This window comes from Pseudophryne corroboree, chromosome 3 (assembly GCF_028390025.1).
Source record: "Pseudophryne corroboree isolate aPseCor3 chromosome 3, aPseCor3.hap2, whole genome shotgun sequence".
In the NCBI taxonomy this organism is placed as follows: domain Eukaryota; kingdom Metazoa; phylum Chordata; class Amphibia; order Anura; family Myobatrachidae; genus Pseudophryne; species Pseudophryne corroboree.
The window spans coordinates 239,132,740-239,145,202 of record NC_086446.1 but is presented as its reverse complement, the minus strand read 5'-3'; positions in this window follow the sequence as shown (position 1 = coordinate 239,145,202).

The window sequence follows — 12,463 nt, the reverse complement described above, 5'->3', positions numbered from 1 at the left end:
ACCCAAAGTTTTTGAACTTGTCACTGATTTATGATGAATGCGCTGCAGGTGACGTATAAGGGAGGATGTTCCGAGGTGGTTAACGTCCTTTCCCCTACTTATTACAGCTTGACAAAGGCAACACACGGCTTGACACCTGTTGTCCGCATTTGTGTTGAAATAATTCCACACCGAAGAGCTGATTTTTTTTGTATTTTGACCAGGCATGTCAATGGCCATATTCCTCCCACGGACAATAGGTGTCTCCCCGGGTGCCTGACTTAAACAAACCACCTCACCATCAGAATCCTCCTTGTCAATTTCCTCCCCAGCGCCAGCAACACCCATATCCTCATCCTGGTGTACTTCAACAGTGACATCTTCAATTTGACTATCAGGAACTGGACTGTGGGTGCTCCTTCCAGCACTTGCAGGGGGCGTGCAAATGGTGGAAGGCGCAAGCTCTTCCCGTCCAGTGTTGGGAAGGTCAGGCATCGCAACCGACACAATTGGACTCTCCTTGGGGATTTATGATTTAGAAGAACGCACAGTTCATTGCTGTGCTTTTGCCAGCTTAAGTCTTTTCTTTTTTCTAGCGAGAGGATGAGTGCTTCCATCCTCATGTGAAGCTGAACCACTAGCCATGAACATAGGCCAGGGCCTCAGCCGTTCCTTGCCACTCCGTGTCGTAAATGGCATATTGGCAAGTTTACGCTTCTCCTCAGACACTTTTAATTTTGATTTTTGGGTCATTTTACTGAACTTTTGTGTCTTGGATTTTACATGCTCTCTACTATGACATTGGGCATCGGCCTTGGCAGACAACGTTGATGGCATTTCATCGTCTCAGCCATGACTAGTGGCAGCAGCTTCAGCATGAGGTGGAAGTGGATCTTGATCTTTCCCTATTTTAACCTCCACATTTTAGTTCTCCATTTTTTAATGTGTGGAATTATATGCCAGTATCAATAGCAATGGCCTACTACTATATTTACTGCGCACAACTGAAATGCACCACAGGTATAGAATGTAGATGGATAGTATACTTAATGGATGACGACACAGAGGTAGGTACAGCAGTGGCCTACCGTACTGCTATATATAGTATACTGGTGGACACTGTCAGCAAACTGCAAAACTAAAATGCACCACAGGTATAGAATGTAGATGTATCTTATACTTAATGGATGACGAGTGACGACACAGAGGTAGGTACAGCAGTGGCCTACCGTACTGCTATATATAGTATACTGGTGGACACTGTCGGCAAACTGCAAAACTAAAATGCACCACAGGTATAGAATGTAGATGGATAGTATACTTAATGGATGACGACACAGAGGTAGGTACAGCAGTGGCCTACCGTACTGCTATATATAGTATACTGGTGGACACTGTCAGCAAACTGCAAAACTAAAATGCACCACAGGTATAGAATGTAGATGGATAGTATACTAAATGGATGAAGAGTGACGACACAGAGGTAGGTACAGCAGTGGCCTACCGTACTGCTATATACAGTATACTGGTGGACACTGTCAGCAAACTGCAAAACTAAAATGCACCACAAGTATAGAATGTAGAGTGGATAGTATACTTAATGGATGACGACACAGAGGTAGGTACAGCAGTGGCCTACCGTACTGCTATATATAGTATACTGGTGGACACTGTCAGCAAACTGCAAAACTAAAATGCACCACAGGTATAGAATGTAGATGGATAGTATACTTAATGGATGACGAGTGACGACACAGAGGTAGGTACAGCAGTGGCCTACCGTACTGCTATATATAGTATACTGGTGGACACTGTCAGCAAACTGCAAAACTAAAATGCACCACAGGTATAGAATGTAGATGGATAGTATACTTAATGGATGTCGACACAGAGGTAGGTACAGCAGTGGCCTACCGTACTGCTATATATAGTATACTGGTGGACACTGTCAGCAAACTGCAAAACTAAAATGCACCACAGGTATAGAATGTAGATGGATAGTATACTTAATGGATGACGACACAGAGGTAGGTACAGCAGTGGCCTACCGTACTGCTATATATAGTATACTGGTGGACACTGTCAGCAAACTGCAAAACTAAAATGCACCACAGGTATAGAATGTAGATGGATAGTATACTTAATGGATGACGAGTGACGACACAGAGGTAGGTACAGCAGTGGCCTACCGTACTGCTATATATAGTATACTGGTGGACACTGTGTCAGCAAACTGCAAAACTAAAATGCACCACAGGTATAGAATGTAGATGGATAGTATACTTAATGGATGACGACACAGAGGTAGGTACAGCAGTGCACTCTGCACTGTACTCCTCCTATATAATAATTATACTGGTGGTCCCCAGTCCCCACAATAAAGCAGCACACTGAGCACAGATATGGAGTGTTTTTCAGGCAGACAACGTATACTGGTGGTCACTGTCAGCAAAACTCTGCACTGTACTCCTGCTATAGCTGCTCCCCAGTCCCCACAATTAAGCGGTGTGAGCACTCAGCACAGATATATTATGCGGCACACTGAGCACAGATATGGTATGGAGCGTTTTTTTTCAGGCAGAGAACGGATAAAAACTGGTGGTCACTTATCAGCAAAACTCTGCACTGTACTCCTCCTAACAGCTGCTCCCCAGTCCTCCCCACAATTAAGCAATAAACCAATCAACTTCAACAATAAACGGAGAGGACGCCAGCCACGTCCTCTCCCTATCATCTCCAATGCACGAGTGAAAATGGCGGCGACGCGCGGCTGCTTATATAGGATCCGAATCTCGCGAGAATCCGACAGCGGGATGATGACGTTCGGGCGCGCTCGGGTTAGCCTAGCAAGGCGGGAAGGTTTGAACCTGCCTGGGACCCGTGTAAAAAGGGAGAAGTTCGGGGGGGGGGGTCGGTTTCCGAGAAACCGAACCCGCTCATCACTAGTTTGAACCACTTAAAACGGCGGAGTTGAAAAATCTCACTTGGAAGGTGGTCATGTTATTAGCCTTGGCTTCGGCTAGGCGAGTGTCGGAATTAGCGGCTTTATCACATAAAAGCCCCTATCGGGTTTTCCATATGGATAGAGCGGAATTGCGGACCCGTCCTCAATTCCTGCCAAAAGTGGTTTTCATCCTTTCATATGAACTATTGTGGTGCCTGTGGCTACGCGTGACTTGGAGGATCCCGAGTCCCTTGATGTGGTCAGGGCTTTGAAAATTTACGTGGCCAGATTGGCTACAGTCAGAAAAACAGAAGCACTGTTTGTCATATATGCAACCAACAAGATTGGTGCCCCTGCTTCAAAGTAGACTATTGCTCGCTGGATCTGTAACACGATTCAGCAGGCGAATTCTATGGCGGGATTGCCGTTACCTAAATCGGTCAAGGCCCATTCCACTAGGAAGGTGGGCTCTTCTTGGGCGGCTGCCAGAGGGGTCTCGGCGCTACAGCTGTGCCGAGCTACCACTTGGTCGGGTTCAAACTCCTTTGCAAAGTTCTATAAGTTTGATACCCTGGCTGAGGAGGACCTCCTGTTTGCTCAATCGGTGTTGCAGAGTCATCCGCACTCTCCCGCCCGTTTGGGAGCTTTGGTATAATCCCCATGGTCCTTACAGAGTCCCCAGCATCCTCTAGGACGTAAGAGAAAATTAGATTTTAAACCTACCGGTAAATCTTTTTCTCGTAGTCCGTAGAGGATGCTGGGCGCCTGTCCCAAGTGCAGACTACTTCTGCAAGACTTGTATATAGTTATTGCTTAAATAAGGGTTATGTTATAGTCTCATCGGTCTTGGACTGATGCTATGTCGTTTTCATACTGTTAACTGGATAGTATATCACAAGTTATACGGTGTGATTGGTGTGGCTGGTATGAATCTTGCCCTTGGATTAACAAAAATCCTTTCCTCGTACTGTCCGTCTCCTCTGGGCACAGTTTCTCTAACTGAGGTCTGGAGGAGGGGTATAGAGGGAGGAGCCAGTGCAAACCAGATCTAAAGTCTTTCTTAAAGTGCCCATGTCTCCTGCGGAGCCCGTCTATCCCCATGGTCCTTACGGAGTCCCCAGCATCCTCTACGGACTACGAGAAAAAGATTTACCGGTAGGTTTAAAATCTTATTTTCACTACCTACTATACTTGTATATATCATGCGTTCCCACATCTCTTATGTTGTAAGTTCATTTGGATAGGAACATATTCATATTTAACATCTGGTTAACATCATTGCATGTACTTTGTGTTATGACCCTCTTTCATGGCCAGTGTACAGCACTTTATTAATCCAGGCCTGGCCAACCTGTGGCTCTCCAGTTGTGAAACTACACATCCCATCATGCCCTGCCACAGTTTTAGCATTCCCTAATAGCAAAACTGTGGCAGGGCATTCTGTGATTTGTAGTTTCACAATAGCTGGAGAGCCACATGTTGGCCAAGCCTGAATTAGACAATATTAGCAACATGGCTGGCGTAGTGGTCAGTATTGTTGTTTCTTAGCACCTCTGTTAGATTCCTACCAAGGCATTATCTGTGTGGGGTTTGTGTGTTCTCTCCATGCTTTGTGTGGGTGTTATCCCACAATACAAAGACATAGTGGTAGGATCATTGGATTCTGACAGAAAATGAACCCTAGTGTGTGTGTACGTGTGATAGGAAATATTAATTGTAAGCTCCACTGGTGCAGGGAGTGATGTGAATAACAAAATATTCTCCTGTAAAGCGCTGCAGAATATGTGTGCGCTATATAAATGACTGATATTTAAATAATAATAATGATCAGAATGAGTTAGATGGGAATAGTAAAAATTTCCTTACGTATATCCATTGTTTCATGTTTCTCATACAAAGCCAAGTGTGAGTGCATGAGATCTTCCAGCAGAACAATATTCCTGTGCTATAAATATCTTTATCTTACACTTGGCAGGAATCTTGAGTATGGTTGTTTATATTAAACAGAAATCTCTGCAGACATTGCACGTACAGGCAGCCTAAACCTAGTATGAAAGTGCAGGGGATAATCTATAAGTGCTTCTCTATGAGTAGACCCTGCAATGACAGCTGTGCATTCCCTATCCTATATTATGTAACATGTGGTGTAGGTAGGCTTGATACCCGTATTGACTACATTGCTTTACAGTATTTTTAATAGGACGTCACACAGTCTAATGCTGCAGTAGAAATCCTCCAGTTGCTGAATGACAACCCCTATCATCTTTTGTTAGCGGCCAGCTGAGTCACAGGACTAAAAATAAATGATTACATGAATTGATAATTGTTCTATGGTTTATCTGTAGGTCTGCCAAGATACAGTCAGGTCCATAAGTATTGGGACATTGACACAATTCTCATATTTTGGGCTCTATGCACCACCACAATGGATTTGAAATGAAACGAACAAGATGTGCTTTAACAGCAGACTTTCCACTTTAATTTGAGGGTATTTACATCCAAATCAGGTGAATGGTGTAGGAATTACAACGGTTTCTATATGTGTCTCCCACTTTTTAAGGGACCAAAAGTAATGGGACAATTGACTCAAAAGCTATTTCATGGACAGGAGTGGGCTATTCCCTCGTTATTTCATCATCAATTAAGCAGGTAAAAGGTCTGGAGTAGATTCCAGGTGTGACATGTGCATTTGGAATCTGTTGCTGTCAACTCTCAATATGAGATCCAAAGAGCTGCCACTATCAATGAAGCAAGCCATCATTAGGCTGAAAAATCAAAACAAACCCATCAGAGAGATAGCAAAAACATTAGGTGTGGCCAAATCAACTGTTTGGAACATTCATAAAAAGAAAGAACGCACGGGAGAGCTCAGCAACACCAAAAGACCCGGAAGACCACGGAAAACAACTGTGGTGGATGACAGAAGAATTATTTCCCTGGTGAAGAAAAACCCATTCACAACAGTTGCCCAGATCAAGAACACTCTCCAGGAGGTAGGTGTATATGTGTCAAAGTCAACAATCAAGAGAAGACTTCACAAGTGTGAATATAGAGGGTTCACCACAAGATGTACACCATTGGTGAGCCTCAAAAACAGGAAGTCCAGATTAGAGTTTGCCAAACATCTAAAAAAGCCTTTACAGTTCTGGAACAACATCCTATGGACAGATGATGCAAAGATCTTTTACAAGAGTGATGGGAAGAGAAGAGTATGGAGAAGTTAAGGAACTGCTCATGATCCAAAACATACCACCTCATCAGTGAAGCACGGTGGTGGTACTGTCATGGCTTGGACATGTATGGCTGCCAATGAAACTGGTTCCCTTGTATTTATTGATAATAAATTGATCTATCCGGTACGCTTTCTTGCCTAGTCATTGGTGGATTTATTGTGCAAAATTCTGTTGCATTTTAACTTTTTGTGGAATCATTGAATAAAACTGTATTACACTATATATCTTCTTTTCTCTTCCAATTTTTAGGGTTTATGTGGAGTTGGTCTACCATCGAGAGAAAGGAGAGAATTTGAACAATTGTGATAAAAGAACGGACATTTGGAGCCCATTTTTGAGACCGAACTAGACTGGGACTGTAACACTTTAATTCCTAGTATATGGAATCAGTGTAATAATGTGACATATACATTTCTGTGCTATTATACATAGACCTTTTTCTGATCATACACCAAGAGGGTGTGCACAGTTGCTTACCATTGTTGTTATTGGCTTCAGAACTCATTGGACGGCGCTACACAGTGTAGATGTACAATGACCCGAAGCCTGCTGCGAAAGCAACCAACGAGTTTTTTAAGGCAAATAAGTGGAATGTTATGCATTGGCCAAGTCAATCACCTGACCTGAATCCGATTGAGCATGCATTTCACTTGATGAAGACAAAACTGAAGGGAAAATGCCCCAAAAACAAACAGGAACTGAAGACATTTGCAGTAGAGGCCTGACAGAGCATCACCAGGGATGAAACCCAGCGTCTGGTGATGTCTATGCATTCCAGACTTCAGGCTGTAATTGACTGCAAAGGATTTGCAACAAAGTATTAAAAAGTGAAAGTTTGATTTAGGATTGTTTAGTTTGTCCCATTACTTTTGGTCCCTTAAAAAGTGGGAGGCACATATAGAAACCGTTGTAATTCCTACACCGTTCACCTGATTTGGATGTAAATACCCTCAAATTAAAGCGGAAAGTCTGCAGTTAAAGCACATCTTGTTTGTTTCATTTCAAATCCATTGTGTTGGTGTATAGAGCCCAAAATATGAGAATTGTGTCAATGTCCCAATATTTATGGACCTGACTGTATGTCTACAATTATAAGCAGTACTGCACATTTTTATGCTACTCTGTTTGAAATTCCAACATTTTCCAACCAGTGAGTGAGATGTTGAGGGGAGCAATATATTGTCCTGCGTCAATAGCGGATAGACGCTACAAAAAGCTGGACATTGCAATAGCTTGTAGCAGAAACCTATTCCACCCACAAACTGTTAATGCTCTCATGTGGGGAGAGATGGAATCACTGGTGCTTTTATTGTTGTAATATGTTGTAAAACTCTTTGTCTTCCCCACGGCCCAAAAAATGTTCAATAATTAGATTAAAGGGTTGGCTCCGTGAAGGCATATTTCGAAATAAAATACGGCTCCCTGGAAGTGAGCAGATAAAGCATATAAACAGGAAATAAATTAATAAGCTACAATAAATTAGCAGAGACGCTGACTATTGTGCATGAAATATTGAGGACACAGGCCAATGAGATGAAACAAAGAATAGAAAGTAATTGAGATTTCTGTATGTTTGTGTTGTACTTGGAGCTTAGGGCATTGTGCATGAGAACACTTTACAGTGGAGCTATGTTTTGCCAGGTTTGCTGAGACGTTGAAAAAATAAAAAATAAAGAGAGAGAGAACTTTTGTTCATTGGCATAATTAAACTTTCCCTTACTTAGTGTGTTCTCTTATTGACTTTCCAAGTCTTTCAAAACCAATCCTGGCTTCACTGAGGTCCCACAGGTATTTCTCCATATTCATCATGTCACCTCCTAAATGGATGTTCAGGAGGGAGTTTCCCCACCACCTCTTGTGGCTGCCAAATCATTTTTTGGATATGTGAGCAGGTACTTGTTTTCACAATACTAAAGAGCTTGCAATACCATTACTGTAGCTCTGTGGAAATACATAGATGTTGCTGGAAATGTGATATTCTATTTCTTCTGGATATTAAACAGATATGGCTGGCACAAATACCTGTCATTGGATGAGAGGCCCTAAGCAGGATTGGACGGACCATAAAGCAAGAATGTAGATGGATGGAAGTTACACGAGTTTTATACATTTAAGATATGTTCTTTCTTTGGAACATGTGCTGCATTCGCTGAAAACAAATTTCTACTGGATGTCACTGAAGATGACACCTAAATGAGATAATGGCTTTCAGGAAAGCTGTCCCTGGGCCATGAGGATTATTTGTCAGGCTTAACAGTGCTGTGGGGTTTGAGAGGCTGCACCTTGCACTGTTTCAGATGCATCAGATGTTTATTCTCCTGAATGCAGGAACCTATTGTCATTTGAATTACGTGTTTATGGAAAGAGAAAGTGCAACAGTGTTGGGGGATACCTGCTTCAACTGAATAACTGCAATAGAATACTTAATTGTAGGCATTAGTGATCTGTTATATTCAGCCATAAACACTGGTTTGTATGGTGGAGTAGGTGTTCAAAGGACTGCATTCAGCCAGAGGGCAAAGTTTTTATAGTGCTAGTTTAACTGTCTCATTGCATTAATGAGTGGAGCTCTCCAACAATACAGCTCTGTAGTCCTCTCAGCTTCATGATAGCATGACCTATGATGCCAATAACAGGGGTCTTAAAGTTTTCTTCATTCCCACAATCATAATGCGTAAATAAATAGGTAATTGAAGACATCATGCAGTTTTAGTACTTGGTGAAGTCTGTTTTAGTAGAAGTGGGAGTATATTTCCAATGGATGCTCTTACATACCTACTTAAGAGGCTTTGCTACATTATATGCCAAACCCTGCATTTTTACATTACCTTCATACATAAGTTTGACCAGTGACTACATAGTCAAATAATGAGTAATAACTGAATTCTCTGTGACTGCACCAAAATTCTGGCAGACATAGTGTTATATTATATCTTCAAATTTCTGTGCGGAAATTATTTTTGATTCGGTGCCATTTGTGTGTACATCTCAGAAGAACGCAGCCTGTTTCAAAAGCAAGACCAAGGAACTGTCACATCTTGGCTCAATATATGCAAAGGCCTTCATACAGAACTACACTGCTGTTCACAACACAACATGGTTTGATTTCATACTCACACATTTTACCAAAGTCTATGGGGGGTATTCAGTTATGCTCCGACAATTTCGGAGCTATCGAATTCACCCCCCAGCGTATTCAGTTGATGACCATTTTCGCCTGTTTTTAAGCAGTTTTCGCCAAAGCCTTTTCACTTTTTTTTTTAGCGAAAAATGCCTCAAAACGCCAGCACAGGTGCAAAAAGACGTGGAGTCGCCGATCCACATGTTTTTTGCTCCTGCTGAATTTTTCGCCTAGGCGAAAAAACGGCCCTGGTATTGAATAGGGCGGATCCCCATTCCTCCTAAAAAATAGTGAAGTGACGTTTTTTCGCCTAGGCAATAAAAGGGCCCTAATTGAATACCCTATGTGAGAAAGATCCTGTAATAGTTTGATATCCATTTAAAAGTAATACAACAAGATCCCTCTCCCAAAAAAAACCCAAAAAAACCCATATACAGTAGCCATAGGCTACAATAGCCGACTGCAGTGGTTCCAACTTTTTTGAATCACAATGCCCTAGAGTATCAGAATTTTTTTTGCAGCACCCCTAGGATAAAAGTTTGTTATTGAGAAATTCAGGTGAGGTGAGGGATAAGATTCACTTCTGTTTGTCTACATATTTTATCATTGGAAACACAAGCACTGGTTTGCCTATTACAATGACCGTAAATAATTTGATTTGGTCCTGGACCACCAAGTTAGGGCACCCCTGCAAGTACCCTGAGGCACCCCACGGTGCCACGGCACACAGTTTGAGAACCAGTGGCCTAATACCATCTTCGGGTGGCTTTATCTGTCGGGGCTACTACACCTGCAGGGGTTTGATTTGTAATCAGAAATAGGGGGACAGCGGCAGATATCTGCTGCGATACCTCAATGATACATCTGAGGGATTCTTAACATTTGGGTGTTTTTGGCTAAATACGCCCCTAAGGCACAAAAGTCTGCAGTACATAGAGAACAATTGATCACTATAGATACACTTACCATCAGGGCCGGACTGGCCATCTGGCACTTCTGGCAAATGCCAGAAGGGCCGATGGCCACGTGGTCCGGTCCAGCGCTCACTGATACACGCTGCCGCTCAGTCCGGCGGCAGCGTGTCTCAGCTGTCAGGAGAGGAGAGCGCCCGCCAGCGTGGCTGTGTCTGGTGCGGCGGTGTATAGCGGACTTCAAACCAGCCGCCGGTTCGTGAGCCAATCAGAGCTCGAGGACCGGCAGCCAATCAGAAGCCGCCGGTCCGCGAGATCTGATTGGTTCACGAACTGGCGGCTGATTTGAACGAAGTCCGCTATACGCCGCCGTGCCAGACACAGCCGCGCTGGCGGGCGCTCTCCTCTCCTGACTCACCCGTCCCTCACAGCCGGAGCCCGGAGGAGAAGCAGCAGTGCAGCAGCGGTAAGCAGCTGCAGCACTGGCTGCTGTGGGGGCAATTGTATACCTGGCACTGTGGGGGCAATTGGCTGGCACTGTGGGGCATTTGTATACCTGGCACTGTGGGGGCAATTGTTTACCTGGCACTGTGGGGGCATTTGTATACCTGTCAGGTATGCGAAAAGGCATTAGCGAAAAATGCCTCAAAACGCCAGCGCAGGTGCAAAAAGACGTGGAGTCGCCGATCCACATGTTTTTTGCTCCTGCTGAATTTTTCGCCTAAGCGAAAAAACGGCCCTGGTATTGAATAGGGCGGATCCCCATTCCTCCTAAAAAATAGTGAAGTGACGTTTTTTCGCCTAGGCAATAAAAGGGCCCTAATTGAATACCCTATGTGAGAAAGATCCTGTAATAGTTTGATATCCATTTAAAAGTAATACAACAAGATCCCTCTCCCAAAAAAACAAACAAAAAAAACCATATACAGTAGCCATAGGCTACAATAGCCGACTGCAGTGGTTCCAACTTTTTTTAATCACAATGCCCTAGAGTATCAGAATTTTTTTTTGCAGCACCCCTAGGATAAAAGTTTGTTATTGAGAAATTCAGGTGAGGTGAGGGATAAGATTCACTTCTGTTTGTCTACATATTTTATCATTGGAAACACAAGCACTGGTTTGCCTATTACAATGACCGTAAATAATTTGATTTGGTCCTGGACCACCAAGTTAGGGCACCCCTGCAAGTACCCTGAGGCACCCCACGGTGCCACGGCACACAGTTTGAGAACCAGTGGCCTAATACCATCTTCGGGTGGCTTTATCTGTCGGGGCTACTACACCTGCAGGGGTTTGATTTGTAATCAGAAATAGGGGGACAGCGGCAGATATCTGCTGCGATACCTCAATGATACATCTGAGGGATTCTTAACATTTGGGTGTTTTTGGCTAAATATACGCCCCTAAGGCACAAAAGTCTGCAGTACATAGAGAACAATTGATCACTATAGATCCGCTTACCACCATACTATCCCTTTAAACTGGGACACTCAGGAGTTATACAGGTTCTGTGGCTGACTCACTTGGAGCCTGAATTTCACCTGGTTTTAATCAGCCTCAGAACCTGTGTAATTCATGTGTGTCCCGGATTAAAGGGATAGTATGGTAAGCGGCCTAACTATATATAGGTGTCCTGCATAGGTTCACAGAAATGAATGTCACTGTCACAGACAGATGTATATATGAACTGTTATTCTGTATTGTAGCGAATACTGAGTAAAAATGTTTTGTTTTACTACACATTTGCCTTCAGTCTTTATTAGCACTAAACTACGATATAATCGCAACTTTATCTGTGGTCTGCCTAGTACTGGCAGGTCACTATGGCAACCTAGAAGTACATCCTGGTATCACTCAGGAACCATTAGACCTTGTTCCCAACAAGTACAGTACAACCTACAGTAATGGTGTCCTAACACAACTGACACCTGTTTCTTCACAAATCCTATAAGTAGTTTTTCACATTTCTGGTGCTAGTGACAGCATAGTGTGCTGCAATCCTCTGCCAGCGAGCTGTAATCACCAGGAACACAATGAGCACTGGAGAGAGGGGAGAGTCTGGTGACATAAGTGTGATGGGGCACAGGCTGGCATGATAGATTTGTGATTACTTATAAAAATTTGTGGTAATTGTACTGCATGCTACCCATTGTTAGCTAGGCTGTTTTACTGCCTGCCAACTTGCATTCCCACACCCCTAAAAATATTTGCGTGATTCACTTTGTCTATTTGTTATAAAACTGCTGGCTCCTAGAGCTAAACCAATGTATAAAGG